The sequence below is a fragment of the Molossus molossus genome, unplaced genomic scaffold (genome assembly GCF_014108415.1).
Source record: "Molossus molossus isolate mMolMol1 unplaced genomic scaffold, mMolMol1.p scaffold_m16_p_6, whole genome shotgun sequence".
Classification (NCBI taxonomy): domain Eukaryota; kingdom Metazoa; phylum Chordata; class Mammalia; order Chiroptera; family Molossidae; genus Molossus; species Molossus molossus.
In genome coordinates this window covers 53,464,886-53,480,437 of record NW_023425399.1, presented here as the reverse complement: position 1 = coordinate 53,480,437, position 15,552 = coordinate 53,464,886, and the positions used below count along the sequence as shown (strand labels likewise).

The following is a 15,552-nucleotide window of genomic DNA, read 5'->3' as shown; positions in this document are numbered from 1 at the left end:
GTCCGCAGTGGCCAGGGCTGGGACCAGCGGACTCGGCTGGGACCAGGGGACTCAGCTGGAACTTGCTGCCACCTTGGCTGCATCTGACGACCGTGGCTGAGTCCTGCAAACTCGGCGGGGTGCTACACCCTCGGCTGGTGCTGCAGACTTGGCCGCCCTTATCTGGGAGCAGCACCCTCGGGTTAAAAGTCTCAGGCAGCTCCATGATGCAGAGTCTGGACAGAGGCTAAATTGGCAGCAGCTACTAAACTTGGGCTCTGGCAGAGGGAAGGCAGACTGTACTGGAACGGTGTGGGACACTCGGGATTTGGAGGGTGCTCAGGGCTTTTGCTGAGTGCAGCCACGCAGGACTGTGGTCATCTTACTCCTTCCCAGGGCCCTGGGGAGAGGCAGAGGCACCTCCCTCAGAGATTCAACCCCATCTGGTGGTCATTGAAATGCTAATTGAGGCCCATTAACAACCAGCAACTGCCCCACTCTTGGGAAATCCTCTTACACTGAGCACCTGAGGGAGTTTTTTAGGCAACCCAGAAACCAAGGTTCTTCAGGTGACCTTTACTAATAGCCTCCAGGCAAAAAAATCTAGAGGGTAACTACCATTCCCTGGGCTAGCAACTCTAACAAGGAAAGTTACGACTTGACAGTGGCGTTTAAAGTGGGTCCTCTTTGCTTCATCCAAACCCAGGAGAGGGAGCCACAAACAGCAGAACACCAAGACACACAAGGAAGATTTGGCAGACTCCAAAGCCCACTGTGATAGCCAAAATGGTGAAAAACAGAAACAAAAGCCAAATGAAAGAACAAGAGACCTCTACCAAAGATGAGATAAATGAGGTGCAGTTAAGCAAGTTAACAGAAATAGAATTCACAGCCATGATCTTGAGGAAGCTCAACAGCACGGGTAAGGACATAGAGATGCTGAAAATAAGCCAATTGGAAATTAAAAACCACCAAGAAGAGATAAAAAATGAAATATCAGAAATGAAAAACACATTCGAAGGTCTAAAAAGCAGAGTGGAGGAAGCCGAGGACCGGATCAGTGAATTAGAAAACAGGGTAGAAAAAATCAACCAATCAGAAAACCAAAAGGAAAATACGATAAAAAAACAGGAAGACTGTGGAACAACTGGAAACGTAATAATATTCGCATCATAGGAGTCCCTGAGTAGAAGAAAATGAGCAAGGGTTAGAGAATATATTCAAAGAAATAGTGACAGAAAACTATCCTAATTTGATGAAGGAAGAAGGCATTCACGTTCAAAAAGCACAGAGAGCCCCAAGTAAGAAGAACCCAAACAGGCCCACACCAAGACACATAGTCATCAAACTTCCAAAAATTAAAAACAAAGAGAGAATCCTAAAAGCAGCAAGAGATAAGAGTTACCTACAAAGGAAATCCCATAAGGCTCTCAGCTGACTTATCACAAGAAACACTACAGGCCAGAAGGGAATGGCATGAAGTAATCAGGGTCATGAAAAACAAGGATCTGAATCCAAAACTACTCTACCCAGCAAGGCTATCATTCAAAATAGAAGGTCAAACAAAGAGCTTTCCAGACAAAAAAAGGTTAAGGGAATACATTAGCACCAAACCAGCACTGCAAGAAATGTTAAAAGGACTGCTGTAATTAGCAGGAGAAATGGGAAGAAAAATAGGAACACACTGAACAAAAATGGCAATAAATAAGCACATATCAATAATCACCTTAAATGCAAATAAATTAAATGCTCCCATAAAAAGACACAGAGTAGCTGATTGGATAAGAAAGCATGACTCATCTATATGTTGTTTACAAGAGACCCACCTCATAACAAAAGATTCACACAGATTAAAAGGGAAAAGATGGAAAAAAATCTTCCAACCAAAGAAAAAGAAAAACAAAGCTGGGGTAGCAATACTCCTATCTAATAAAATAGATTTCAAAATGAAGGCTATAACTAGAGACAAAGAAGTCCACTACATAATATTGAAAGGATCTATCCAACAGGAAGATATAACCTTCATAAACATATATGCACCCAATATAAGAGCACCAAAATATATTACAAATCTTCTGGAGGACTTCAAAGGAGAAATTGCTAGCAATACAATCATAGCAGGGGACTTCAAAACCCCACTGACATCACTAAATAGGTCCTCTAGGCAAAAAATTAGCAAGGAAAAAGAGACTCTAAATGAAGCACTAGACCAAATCGATTTAATAGATATCTACAGAGAATTACACCCCAAAACTACAGAATTCACATTCTTCTCAACCGCACATGGGACATTCACAAAGATAGACCACATGTTAGGGCACAAACTAAGTCTCTACAAGTTCAAGAAGACTGAAATCATATGAAGCATCTTCTCAGATCACAATGGCATGAAACTAGAAATCAATTGCAAGAACATACAAAGACATCTGAACACATGGAAGCTAAATAGCATGTTATTAAACAATGAGGGGGTCACCAAGGATATCAAGGAAGAAATAAAAAACTTCCTGGAAACCAATGAAAATGAAGACACAACAACACAAAATCTGGGATGCAGTGAACGCAATTCTGAGAGGGAAGTTCATAGCATTACAAGCGTACCTCAAAAAAACAAGAAAAATCTCTAATAGACTATCTAACCTCACAACTTAAAGAACTAGAAAGCAAACAAAAAGAAAACCCCAGAGCAAGTAGAAGGAAGGAAATAGTAAAGATCAGAGGAAAAATAAACGACATAGAGACCAAAAAAACAATTCAGAGGATCAATGAAACAAAGAGCTGGTTTTTTGAAAAGATAAACAAGATCGATGGACTCTTAGCTAGACTCACCAAGAAGCAAAGAGAGAGAACCCAAATACACAAAATCAGAAATGAAAGAGGAGAAGTAACAACTGATACCACAGAAATACAAAAGATCGTTAACAACTACTATGAACAACTATATGCCAACAAATTCGATAATCTAAGCAAAATGAACAAATTTCTGGAAACACATAGTTGACCAAAACTGGACCAGGAAAGATAGAAAACTTGAAAAGACCAATAACAACAGAAGAAATTGAAGATGTAATCAAGACTCTCCCAGCAAACAAAAGCCCATGCCCGGATGGCTTCACGGGGAATTTTACCGAATATTCAAAGAACTAATACCCATTCGACTCAAACTATTTCAAAAAATTCAAAAAGAAGGAAGACTTCCAAAGTCATCTTATGAAGCCAGCATAATTCTAATTCCAAAACCAGAAAAAGACACAAAAAAGAAAGAAAACTACAGGCCAATATCCCTGATGAACATAGATGCCAAAATCCTGAACAAAATACTAACAAATCGGCTCCATCAATACACCAAAAAAATTATCCACCATGACCAAGTGGGATTCATCCCAGGGATGCAAGGCTAGTACAATATTCACAAATCAATAAACGTGATACACCACATAAATAAAATGAAAAATGAAAACCACGTGATCATATCAATAGATGCCGAAAAAGCCTTCAACAAAATCCAGCGTCCATTTCTGATAAAAATGCTTAGCAATGTGGTAATAGAGGGATTATATCTAGACATAATAAAGGCCATATATGAAAGACCTACAGCCAATGGGCAGAAACTAAAAACATTTCCCTTAAGAATAGGAACAAGGCAAAGATGCCCACTTTCACCATTTTTATTTAACATAGTACGTACTGGAAGTCTTAGCCACAACAATCAGACAGGAAGAATGAACAAAAGGGATTCAAACTGGAAAGAAGGAAGTGAAACTGTCATTATTTGCAGATGACATGATACTATACGTAGAAAACCCCAAAGACTCCATCAAAAATTTACTAGACTTAATACATAAATTTGGCAAAGTAACAGGATGCAAAATTAATGTAAAGAAGTCGATGGCATTTTTATACACCAATGATGAACTCACGAAAAGAGAAACTAAGAAAACAATCCCATTTACCATTGCGGCAAAAAAATTACAATACCTAGGAATAACCTTAACCAAAAAAATAAAGGATCTATTCACAGAAAACTACGGGTCATTGAAAAAAGAAATAGAGGACGATATAAAAAAGTGGAAGCACATACCCTGTTCACGGATTGGGAAAATTAGCATCATTAAAATGTCCATATTACCCAAAGCAATCTATAGATTCAATGCAATTCCCATCATAATACCAACGACATACTTCACAGAATTAGAACAAGTACTCCAAAAGTTCATATGGAACCAAAAAAGACCTCGAATAGCCACAGCAATCTTGAAAAGGAAAAACAAAGTTGGAGGGATCACATTACCTGATTTCAGGTTATACTACAAAGCCACTGTAATCAAAACAGCCCGGTACTGGCACAAGAACAGGCATATAGACCAGTGGAACAGAACAGAGAACCCAGAAATGGACTCAAGGCAATATGCCCAATTAATACTTGACAAAGGTGGCAAGAGCATACAGTGGAGTAAGGACAGCCTCTTTAATCAATGGTGTTGGGAAAATTGGACAGCTACATGCAGAAAAATGAAACTAGACCATCAACTTACACCCTACACAAGAATAAACTCAAAATGGATAAAAGACTTAAATGTGACTCATGAATCCATAAAAATCCTAGAAGAAACTGTAGGCAACAAAAATTCAGACATTATATGCAGCAGAATTTTCACTGATACATCACCTAAGGCAATAGAAACAAAGGAGAAAATGAACACATGGGTTTACATCAAACTCAAAAGCTTCTGCACAGTGAAAGATACAATCATCAAAACAGAAAGGCTACCCACTGTATGGGAGAGCATAATTGCCAATGATATATCAGATAAGAAGTTAATTTCCAATATATATAGAGTGCTCATAGAACTCCACAAAAGGAAGACAAAGAACCCAATTAAAATATGGGCAGAGGAACTAAATAGACAACTCTACAAACAGGACATACAAATGGCTAAGAGACCTATGAAGAAATGCTCATCATCACTAAACATCAGAGAGATGCAAATTAAAACAACAATGAAGTATCACCTCACACCTGTCAGAATGGCTGCCATCAACAAATCATCAAACAACAAGTGTTGGGCAAGGGTGTGGAGAAAAGAGGACTCTAGTACACTGCTGGTGGGAATGCAGACTGGTGCAGCTGCTATGGAAAACAATATGGTGCTACCTCAAAAAATTAAAAATTGAACTTCTATTTGACCCAGTGGTCCAGCTTTTAGGAATATACCCTAAAATGCCTGAAACACCAATCAGAAAGAATATATCTACCCCCATGTTTGTAGCAGCACTATTTACAATAGCTAAGATCTGGAAACAGCCCAAGTGTCCACCAGTAGACGAATGAATAAAAAGGCTGTGGTACATATACACAATGGAGTACTATGCAGCTGTAAGAAAGAAAGATCGCTTATCCTTTGAGACTACATGGAGGGACCTGGAAAGTATCATCCTAAGTGAAACAAGCCAAACAGAGAAAGACAAGTATCATATTATCTCACTTATTTGTGGAATATAATGAACATAACAGTCTGAGGAATGGGGTAGTCCCAGAGACGTTGAAGTGGAGTACAGACTTAGAAACCCCAGAAGAGAGGGTGGTGGGAAAGAGATAAACCACAGAACTTATATGCATTTATGCATGAACAGTGGACATGGACAACAAACTTGGACAGGGCAGGGAGGGTGGGGGAGGGGGAATCAGTGCGGAAAAAAAGAGTCACATCTGTAGCAAAATTAATTAATAAAAAATAAATTAATTAAAAAAATAAAAAGAAAATAAAAGTTTATATGGAACCAATAAAGACCCTGAATAGCCACAGCAATCTTGAAAACAAAAACAAAAACAAAGTTAGAGGGATCACATTACCAGATTTCAGGTTATAATACAAAGCTACTGTAATCAAAACAGCCTGGTACTGGCACAAGAACAGGCAGACAGATCAATGGAACAAAATAGAGACCTAGAAATTGACCCAAGACAATATGCTCAATTAATATTTGACAAAGTTTTCAAGAGCATACAATGGAGTCAAGACAGTCTCTTCAATTAATAATGTTGGAAAAATTGGACAGGTACTTGCAAAAAAATAAAGCTAGAACATCAACTTACACCATTCACAAGAGTAAACTCAAAATGGATAAAAGACTAAAATGTAACTCGTGAATCCATAAAAATCTTAGAAGAAAATGTAGACAAAATAATTTCGGACATCATACACAGCAGAATTTTCCCTGACACATCACCTCAGGCAACAAAAACAAAGGAAAAATTTTAAAAAGGGACTACATCAAAATCAAAAGCCTGAAACACCAATCAGAAAGAAAATATGCAGCCCAGTGCTCATAGCAGCACTATCTACAATAGCTAAGATCTGAAAACAGCCCAAATGTCCATCACTAGATGAGTGGATAAAAAAGCTGTGGTATATGTACACAATGGAATACTATGCAGCTGAAAGAAAGAAAGATCTCCTATCTTTTGAGATGACATAGAGGGACCTGGAAAGTATTATCCTAAGTGAAACAAGCCAAGCAGAAGAAGACAAATACCACATCATCTCATTTATTTGTGGAATATACTGAACTAAGCAAACTCCTGAAAAAAATTAACCCAGAAACATAGAGGTGGGGTCAAGATTGACAAGACTCAGAGAAGAGGTGGTTTTTTTTGGAGAACTGATAAACCACAGAACTTACATGCATGTATGCATGACCAATGAACATAGACAACAACGCTGGGGATGAGGCGAGGGGGAGCGGAGGAGGGTGTCAATGGGGGAAAATGAGAAACATCTGTAAAAGAAAGAAAGAAAGAAAGAAAGAAAGAAAGAAAGAAAGAAAGAAAGAAAGAAAGAAAGAAAGAAAGAGAGAAAGAAAGAGAGAGAGAAAGAAAGAGAGAGAAAAAGAAAGAAAGAAAGATAGAAAGAAAGAAAAGAAAGAAAGAAAGAAAGAAAGAAAGAAAGAAAGAAAGAAAGAAAGAAAGAAAGAAGAAAGGGAAAGAGGGAGGGACGAGGGAAAAAGGGAGGGAGGAGGGAAGGAAGGAAGGAAGGAAGGAAGGAAGGAAGGAAGGAAGGAAGGAAGGAAGGAGGGAGGAAAGAAGAATGAGAGAGAGAGAGAGAGAAAGAGAGAGAGAGAGAGAGAAAGCAAGAAAGCACGAAAGCAAGCAAGCAAGCAAGCAAGCAAGAAAGAAAGAAAGAAAGAAAGAAAGAAAGAAAGAAAGAAGAAAGAGTAGCAAAAGTGGGCATCCCTTTCTTGTTCCTGTTCTTAAGAAAAATACTTTTAGTTTTTGCCCATTGAGTATGATATTGGCTGTAGGTCTTTCATATAGGGCCTTTATTATATCTAGATATGATCTCTCTATTTCCACACTGCCGAGCGTTTTTATAAAAAATGGATGCTAGATGTTGTCATAGGCTTTTTCGGCATCTATTGATACGATCATTGGTTTTTATTTTTCATTTTGTTTATGTGGTGTATCACATTTATTGATTTCAAATATCGTATCAGCCTTGCATCCCTAGGATGAATCCCACTTGGTCATGGTGAATAATTTTGTGATATATTGCTGGATCTGATTTGCTAGTATTTTGTTCAGGATTTTGGCATCTATGTTCATCAGGGATATTGGCCTGTAGTTTTCTTTCTTTTTTGTGTCTTTTTTAAATTTTGGAATTAGAATTATGCTGGCCTCATAAAATGAGTTTGGAAGTCTTCCTTCTTGAATTTTTTGCAATAGTTTTAGGAGAATGGGTGTTAGTTCTTTTTTTAATGTTCGGTAAAACTCCCCCGTGAAGCCATCCGGGCCTGGGCTTTTGTTTGCTGGGAGAGTCTTGATTATATCTTCAATTTCTTCTGTTGTTATTGGTCTGTTCAAGTGTTCTATCTCTTCCCGGTGCAGTTTTGGAAGACTATGTGTTTCTAGAAGTTTGTCCATTTCACTTAGATTGTCGAATTTGTTGCCATATAAATTTTCATAGTAGTTGTTAACAATCTTCTGTATTTCTGTGGTATCAGTTGTTACTTCTCCTCTTTTCTGATTTTGTGTATTTGGGTTCTCTCTCTTTGTTTCTTGGTGAGTCTAGCTAAGGGTCCATCAACCTTGTTTATCTTTTTGAAAAACCAGCTCTTTGTTTCATTGATCCTTTGAATTGATTTTTGGTCTCTATGTCATTTATTTCTGCTCTGATATTTATTATTTACTTCCTTCTACTTGCTCTGGGGTTTTCTTTTTGTTTGCTTTCTAGTTCTTTAAATTGTGAGATTAGGTAGTCTTTTAGAGATTTTTCTTGTTTCTTGAGGTAGGCCTATAGTGCTATGAACTTCCCTCTCAGAACTGCTTTTGCTGCATCCCATAGATTTTGTGTTGTTTTGTGTTCATTTTCATTGGATTCCAGGAAGTTTTTGATTTCTTCAATGATCTCCTTGGTGACCCCCTTCATTGTTTAATAACATGCTAGTTAGCCTCCATGTGTTCAAATGTTTTTGCATGTTCTTGTTGCAATTGATTTCTAGTTTCATGCCATTGTGATCCGAGAAGATGCTTGATATGATTTCAATCTTCTTCGACTTGTAGAGACTTAGTTTGTGCCCTAACATGTGGTCTATCTTTGAGAATGTCCCATGTGCACTTGAGAAGAATGTGAATTCTGTAGTTTTGGGGTGTAATTCTCTTTAAATATCTTTTAAATCCGTTTGGTCTAGTGCTTCATTTAGAGTGTCTGTTTCTTTGCTAATTTTCTGCCTAGAGGATTTATCCAGTGATGTCAGAGGGGTTTTGAAGTCCCTTGCTATGATTGTATTGCTATTGATTTCTCCTTTGAAGTCTTCCAGAAGATTTTTAATATATATTGGTGCTCTTATATTGGGTGCATATATGTTTATGAAGGTTATATCTTCCTGTTGGATAGATCCTTTCAATATTATGTAGTGGCCTTCTTTGTCTCTAGTTATGGTCTTCATTTTGAAATCTGTTTTATCAGATATAAATATTGCTACCCCAGCTTTTTTTTTTCTTGTTTGCTTGAAAGATTTTTTCTATCCTTTCACTTTCAACCTATGTGAGTCTTTTGTTGTGAGGTGGGTCTCTTGTAAATAACATATAGATGAGTCGTGCTTTCTTATCCAATCAGCTACTTTGTATTTTGTTATCAAAGCATTCAATCCATTTACATTTAAGGTGAATTTTGATATGTATTTACTTATTGCCATTTTTGTTTAGTGTGGTTATATTTTTCTTCCTATTTCTCCTGCTAATTACAGCAGTCCTTTTAATATTTCTTGCAGTGCTGGTTTGGAGTTAATATATTCCCTTAGCCTTTTTTTGTCTGGGAAGCTCTTTATTTGCTCTTCTATTTTGAATGATAGTCTTGCTGGATAGAATAGTCTTGGATTCAGATCCTTGTTTTTTATGACCTTGATTACTTTATGCCATTCACTTCTAGCCTCTAGTGTTTCTGTTGGGAAGTCAGCTGAGAACCTTATTGGGTGTCCTTTGTAGGTAACCTGTTGCTGATCTCTTGCTGCTTTTAGGATTCTCTGTTTGTCTTTAATTTTTGGCATTTTGATTACTATGTGTCTTGATGTGGGTCTGTTTGGTTCTTCTTACTTGGGGCTCTCTGTGCTTTTTGAACTTGAGTGCCTTCTTCCTTCACCAAATTAGGGAAGTTTTTTATTACTATTTCTTCAAATATATTCTCTAACCCTTGCTCAATATTTTCTTCTTTGGGGACTCCTATGATGCAAATGTTATTACGTTTCCAGTTGTCCCACAGTTCTCTTAAGCTGTCTTCCTGTTTTTTAATTGTCTTTTTCTTTTGGTTTTCTGATTGTTTGAGTTTTTCCTACCCTATCTTCTAATTCACTGATTCAGTTCTCAGCTTTCTCTATTCTGCTATTTAGACTTTCCAATGTGTTCTTTATTTCTGATATGTCATTCTTCATTTATTCTTGGTGGTTTTTACTTTCCAACTGGTTATTTTCAACATTTCTATGTCTTTACTTATGGTGCTCATGTCCTTACACATGCTGTTGAGCTTTCTCAAGATCATGGCTCTGAATTATAGTTTTGTTAACTTGCTTAACTACACCTCATTTATCTCCTTTTTGGTAGTGGTCTCTTGTTCTATCATTTTGCTTTTGTTTCTGTTTTTCACCATTTTGGCTATCACAGTGGGCTTTGGAGCCTGCCAAATCTTCCCTGTGGGTGTGGGTGTTCTGCTGTTTGTGGCTCCCTCTCTTGGGTTTTAATGAGCCAGGAATAGCCCATGTTACAAACCACCATCAAGTCTTCCTTTCCTGATTAAAGTTGCTAGCCCAGGGAATGGTACAGTTATCCTCTAGCTTTTTGCCTGGAGGCTATCAGTAGTGGTTACATAAAGAACCTTGGCTTCTCAGTTGAATGAAAAACTCTCTCAGGTGCTCAGCATAAGAAGATTTTCCGAGGGTGGGGCAGATGCAGTTTGTTAATGGGCCTCAATTAACATTTCAATGGCCACCAGGTGAGGATGAATCTCTGAGGGAGGGGCCACCGCCCCTCCCCAGAGCCCTGGAAAAAAGTAGGATGACCACAGTCCTGCATGGCTGCAAGTCAGCAAAAACTCTGACCACCCTCCAAATCCTGAGTGTCCCCACTCAATTCCAGTCCAGTCTGCCCTCCCTCTGCCGGAGTCCAAGGTAAGTGGCTGCCGCTATTTTATCTTCTGTCCTGGCTCTGCGCTGTTGAGCCGCTTGGTAGTTTAACCTGAGGGCATCACTCACAGCCATGGCCACTGCTCATAGCTAAGGCCGCTGCTCCCAGCTAAGGCCGCTGCTCCCAGCTAAGGCCGCTGCTCCCAGTTAAGGCCGCTGCTCCCAGTTAAGGCTGTTGCCGACTGCGGGCTTTCAGCCCCCCTCTCGCGTCTCTACAAGCCTACCAGGATTGAGTCAGTGTCCCTGGTAATGTGGCCCTCCAAGCTGCTTTTCTGTTGCCTTTTCCTGATGATTTACCTTTATTTTTGTTGTAATTCTAGTTTGGTCCTGGGAGATGGTCTGTGTAGCTTCCATTCACTCTGCCACCATTTTGGAATCTTCCCCAATGTGTTCTTAATTTCTGCTATGTCATTCTTCTTTTCCAATTTGTTGATGTCCTTACTCATGCTGTTGAGCTTCCTCTAGATCATGGCTCTGAATTCTACCTCTGATAATTTGCTTATCTGCATTTTATTGGTTTCATCTTCGATAGAGTTCTCTTGTTCTTTCATTTGGGATTTGTTTCTTCGTTTCACCATTTTGGCTATCTCAGTGGGTTTTTGAGCCTGCCAAATTTTCCCTGTGGGTGTTGGTGTTCTGCTGTTTGTGGCTCCCTTTACTAGGTTCCAATGAGCCTGTGTGGGCCCACGTTAAACACCACTGTTCAGTCTTCCTTTCCTGGGTAGATTTGTAAACCCAGAAAAGGTTCAGTTATCCTCTAGCTTTTTCCTGGTGGCTAGTAGTCTTAGTTACTTAGTGCCTTGAAAGGTAGCCCTGGTGTTCTGCCTAATAAGATTTCCAGAGAGTGGGATAGATGCTTGTTGTAAATGAGCCTCAATTTGTATCTCTTTGCCTCACCTGGGAAACCTGAATCTTTGTGCGGGGGGGGGGGGGAGGGGGGGCTGCTGCTTTTCCCTAAAACTCTGGGAAGGAGCACACTGGTCACTGACATTTGTGGCTGCAACTCAGCAAAACTTTTGAGTGCCCTTTAATTCCAGGTGTCCCCACAGAGTTTCTATTTAGTCTGCTGTTTCTCTGCCATAGCCCCCATTGGAGTAGCTTTGGTTATTTTAGCACTCTGTCGTGGCTTTCTGCACTGTGGAACAGGCTTCGTCTTTATTCCCCAAGGGCTCTGCTCACAGCTAAGACTGCTCCTGTTTTTGGGCTCCCAGTCCGCCACCCTATCATGCCTCTGCAGATCCTCCCAGTGTCCCTGGTTATATGGTCCTGTCCTGCTGCCTTTCTGTTGCTTTTTTCTGAGGATTTATTTTTATTTTATTTGCAATTTTGATTTTGTCCTGGGAGATCATCTGTGTAGCATCTATTCACTCCGCCTCCATTTTCACATCCTCTAAGCATATCTTGTGTGCAGCTGGGTCACACAGGCCTTTCTGGTGCTCCTGCACCCTGCAGGTCCCGCGGATAACCAGATCAAACCATTTCTCTGGGGACCCAGCTCTATACCTATGTTATGGGCTGCTGGGTTGCACAGGCCTCTCTGGTGCTTCAGCACCCTGCAGGTCCTGCGGGTAACTGGATGGCACAGTCCTTGCTGGATCATACAGGGCCCTCTGGTATTTTAGCACCCCACAGGCCCTGTGGGTAACTAAATTGTGCAGTCCCTTCTGGGTGGCACAGGCCTCTCTGGTGCTTCAGCACCCCACAGGTTCCATGGGTTATTGGATGGCCCAGTTTCTGCTGGGTCACACTGGCCTCTCTGGTGCTTCAGCATCCCACAGGTCCCACTGGTTCCTGGATGGCATAGTCCTTGCTGGATCTCACAGGCCTCTCTGGTGCTTCAGCGCCCCAAAGTTCCCATGGGTTACTGGATTGCACAGTCCCTGCTGGGTCACACAGGCCTCTCTGGTGCCCCCGCACCCTGCAGTTTCTGCGGGCAGTCAGCTGGATCGCACCAGTCTCTCTGGGGCTCGGGCTTCCCACTACACGGGTGAGCAACTAGACCACACAGGCCTCTGTGGAGCCCCAGGTCCTGCTGCTGGCAGCTGGGTAATGCTGCTGCCCCATGGGGTTCAACTCCTGCTCAGCTTTTGCTGTAGATTTTGGGAATGAGTCTCAGCTGCTGGTCTGTGCTTCTGTTGCCTGGGGATAGATGTCTGCTCCTCTGCCTCTGTTCCTGGGGGTATATCTCGACTCTGATCAAGCTGCTACTGTGAGGGATGGTGCTGGGATCCCAGCTGTCTGCAGCTTCAGGGACCAGCACCTTGGGAGCTCCACTCCTGTGCTCCTGTCTGTGTTGACACAGTGTCCACTGGTCCGATGGTGCCAGGTGTGCTGGTGGGCTCAGGTTGCTGGGCCCTAGCTGCTCCTACTGCCTTCTCCCAGGGAAGACCTGGTATCTTCCAAAATGGTGGGACCTTCCTGCAGCACAGGGAGAAGCACCCTGAAGAGTCACTTACCGTGGTAACCAGCTGCTCCCATCCATAACACAGGAACCTTTTGCTCTGTGTCTCTGCACTGCATGGGTTTGGTCATCCACCTTCATTTCAGTTCACACTCTGTCACACACTCGCTCACTCTCTCACACACTCACCCTCCCTCAGGTCCTGCCTTCCACCATCTTTGAATTCGTCACTGCTACTTTTGAATGTTTTTACAGCCACCAATCCTAAGCCCTATACTGATTAGGCATGAACATGTGCCACAGTTGTGGCCAGCTGGATGTGGTAATTGGTCTTCTTGGGTGCTTATGGGAAATGTTTTCTTCTCTATACAGATGTACAAGGAAGGGACCCTGTCTCCATCTGGCTTTCAGACATTTTGGTATAAGGGACTAAATCCTGGGGCTGATCCAACCATTTTTGATTTTAAAGAGCCAATCCTAGGGATGAAATGAATCTGCCTAGTTTGGCAGAGGGAGGTAGCCCAGGAATACTGAATAATGTCTCTGAGCCACTGTATAAGCCAACCCATGAATGCATATTTACAGACTCCCTGTTACATGAAATAATAACTCTTTGATGTTTAAGCCACCTATAGCCAGTTTTTCTTTTACTTGCAGCCAAATAAATAACTATTTGAGGAGCTTCCTTAAGAACTCATGGGACCTCAACTAACCATGTTGGGCTTTATGCTGAAGGAAGCTTCAGGGTTTTTTACTCTTCCTGCCTTGATGCAAACTGCCATGGATCTTCTAAGATCTCCTATTCTCATCATATCTCTCTCCAACCAGGCCTGGTGAGGGCTGTAAAAATTTCACTCCCCCCATTGTCAGGATTTATCAGGCATCAAACAGTTCATTAAGCTGTATGAGAGCTAATAAATTATTTGTCTTTCTTTTCTTACTTTCAGAATAAGCTATATATATAAACAGTTCCTCTTAAAAGACCTTTGTGTGAATCAAATCAGAAAATGGATTGTTTTAAGAGTTCATTGAATGTTGGTTTATCCTACTAGAAAGGGCAAGTAAATGACCACAAGAACCTATAACAGGGTCTAACACCAAACAAATATTCTAAATATTTATAGGTGAATCTTAAACATGACCAAGCAGGGCACAGCAATTTACTCAAGGCATAGCAATTGATTCAGGGTTGGCTAAAGCCAAGCCAATTGAGTCAAGCAATGTGAATCCCTGGACTTTTACTTAGACAGCTGGAAATAAAATTCACTTTCCCACTCAACTCTTCAACTATGGAGGGTGTTTGTCCAGAATTTTTGCAGCTAACTTGCCACATAAGAGGAAAGACTGTCTGAAAGTCGAGGCTCAGAGAGAAAACAGAAATAAGACAAAGTTTTGAAGACAAAATTTAAGACCATAGATCAAGCTGTACATAAAGAGCACTCTTAAATTTTCTTACTTAAATGAAGCAATATCTCCTCTTCCTTTAAAAGAAGATTTTGGATTCTCATACATGTGTATGAAATCATTCCTACTGGATGGGTTAGTAAAATTGCCAATGGCGAGTTCTAGTTTTGCTCTGCCTGAATATAATGCAGTAAATGGCCACTTTTGCTGCGGAACTTAAAAGGCAAGCAGGTGGAACTTTTGCCACCTGGGCACCTTCCAGCCCAGCACCTCATTAGGTCCCCATGGTTTACACCTCTCTAGCATCCTGGGAGCCAGCTTGGTCCAGAGTCTTGTGTCCTGTGTTTGGACATGCCCCTCTAGGAGCTGACCTTAGTCCTATAAGCCATGCAGTGGCCAGAGGCTGCTGCTTATTCGAAACAGGATAGAAACCCTGATGTAAAGAGGACTGATAATGAGGAAATTAAAACATCTGGGTGAATGAGTATTTCCATATTAGATCTGTTCCCAAAGTTGATGGCATGACAGAGGAATGTATTTCTTGGTGGATTTTTATGCACCACCAACAATTGTTGAAAGCATAATGGATATAATTAGACTGGATATTGTAAAACACCCTCTGACCCAAGAAGTAAAAAAGTGTGAAGGGATTGTCCCAGTCCCACTTGAATAAAAGCTATATTACACAAAGAAGAGGAAATATTTACCAGATTTTACCCTTATATTTAATTACCTTACTCTTGAGCACCATGTATTAATAATTTACAAGCTTCACCTTTATATAAGAGTGTGTTATATGTGCCATGTTATTTTAAAGGTATTTTTCGCTCTTGATCCTCTTTTTCTGTGAGGGGTGAGGAAATGGCTGACTTAGAACCACATTGTAATCTGTGGTACCAGCACATTGTTCTTGATTTTATTACATCAATGTAATGTTGTTGTTTTTTTTTTTGTTTTGTTTTGTTTTGTTTTTTTGTCAGTGAGGCCTTTTTGCCCTACAACACTAACATCATTTTAAATGACAAAACTAATAAAACTGTCTTGGATTGTGAGTGAGACATTCAGACTGTATAATCATACAAAATAAAATATTA

At 40.5% G+C, this 15,552-nt stretch overlaps 1 pseudogene; it reads left to right on the top strand.

Annotated features, from left to right (window-relative positions):
• Positions 1–14,809: 14,809 nt before the first annotated feature.
• Positions 14,810–15,308, top strand: LOC118619206 (annotated as a pseudogene).
• Positions 15,309–15,552: the final 244 nt, after the last annotated feature.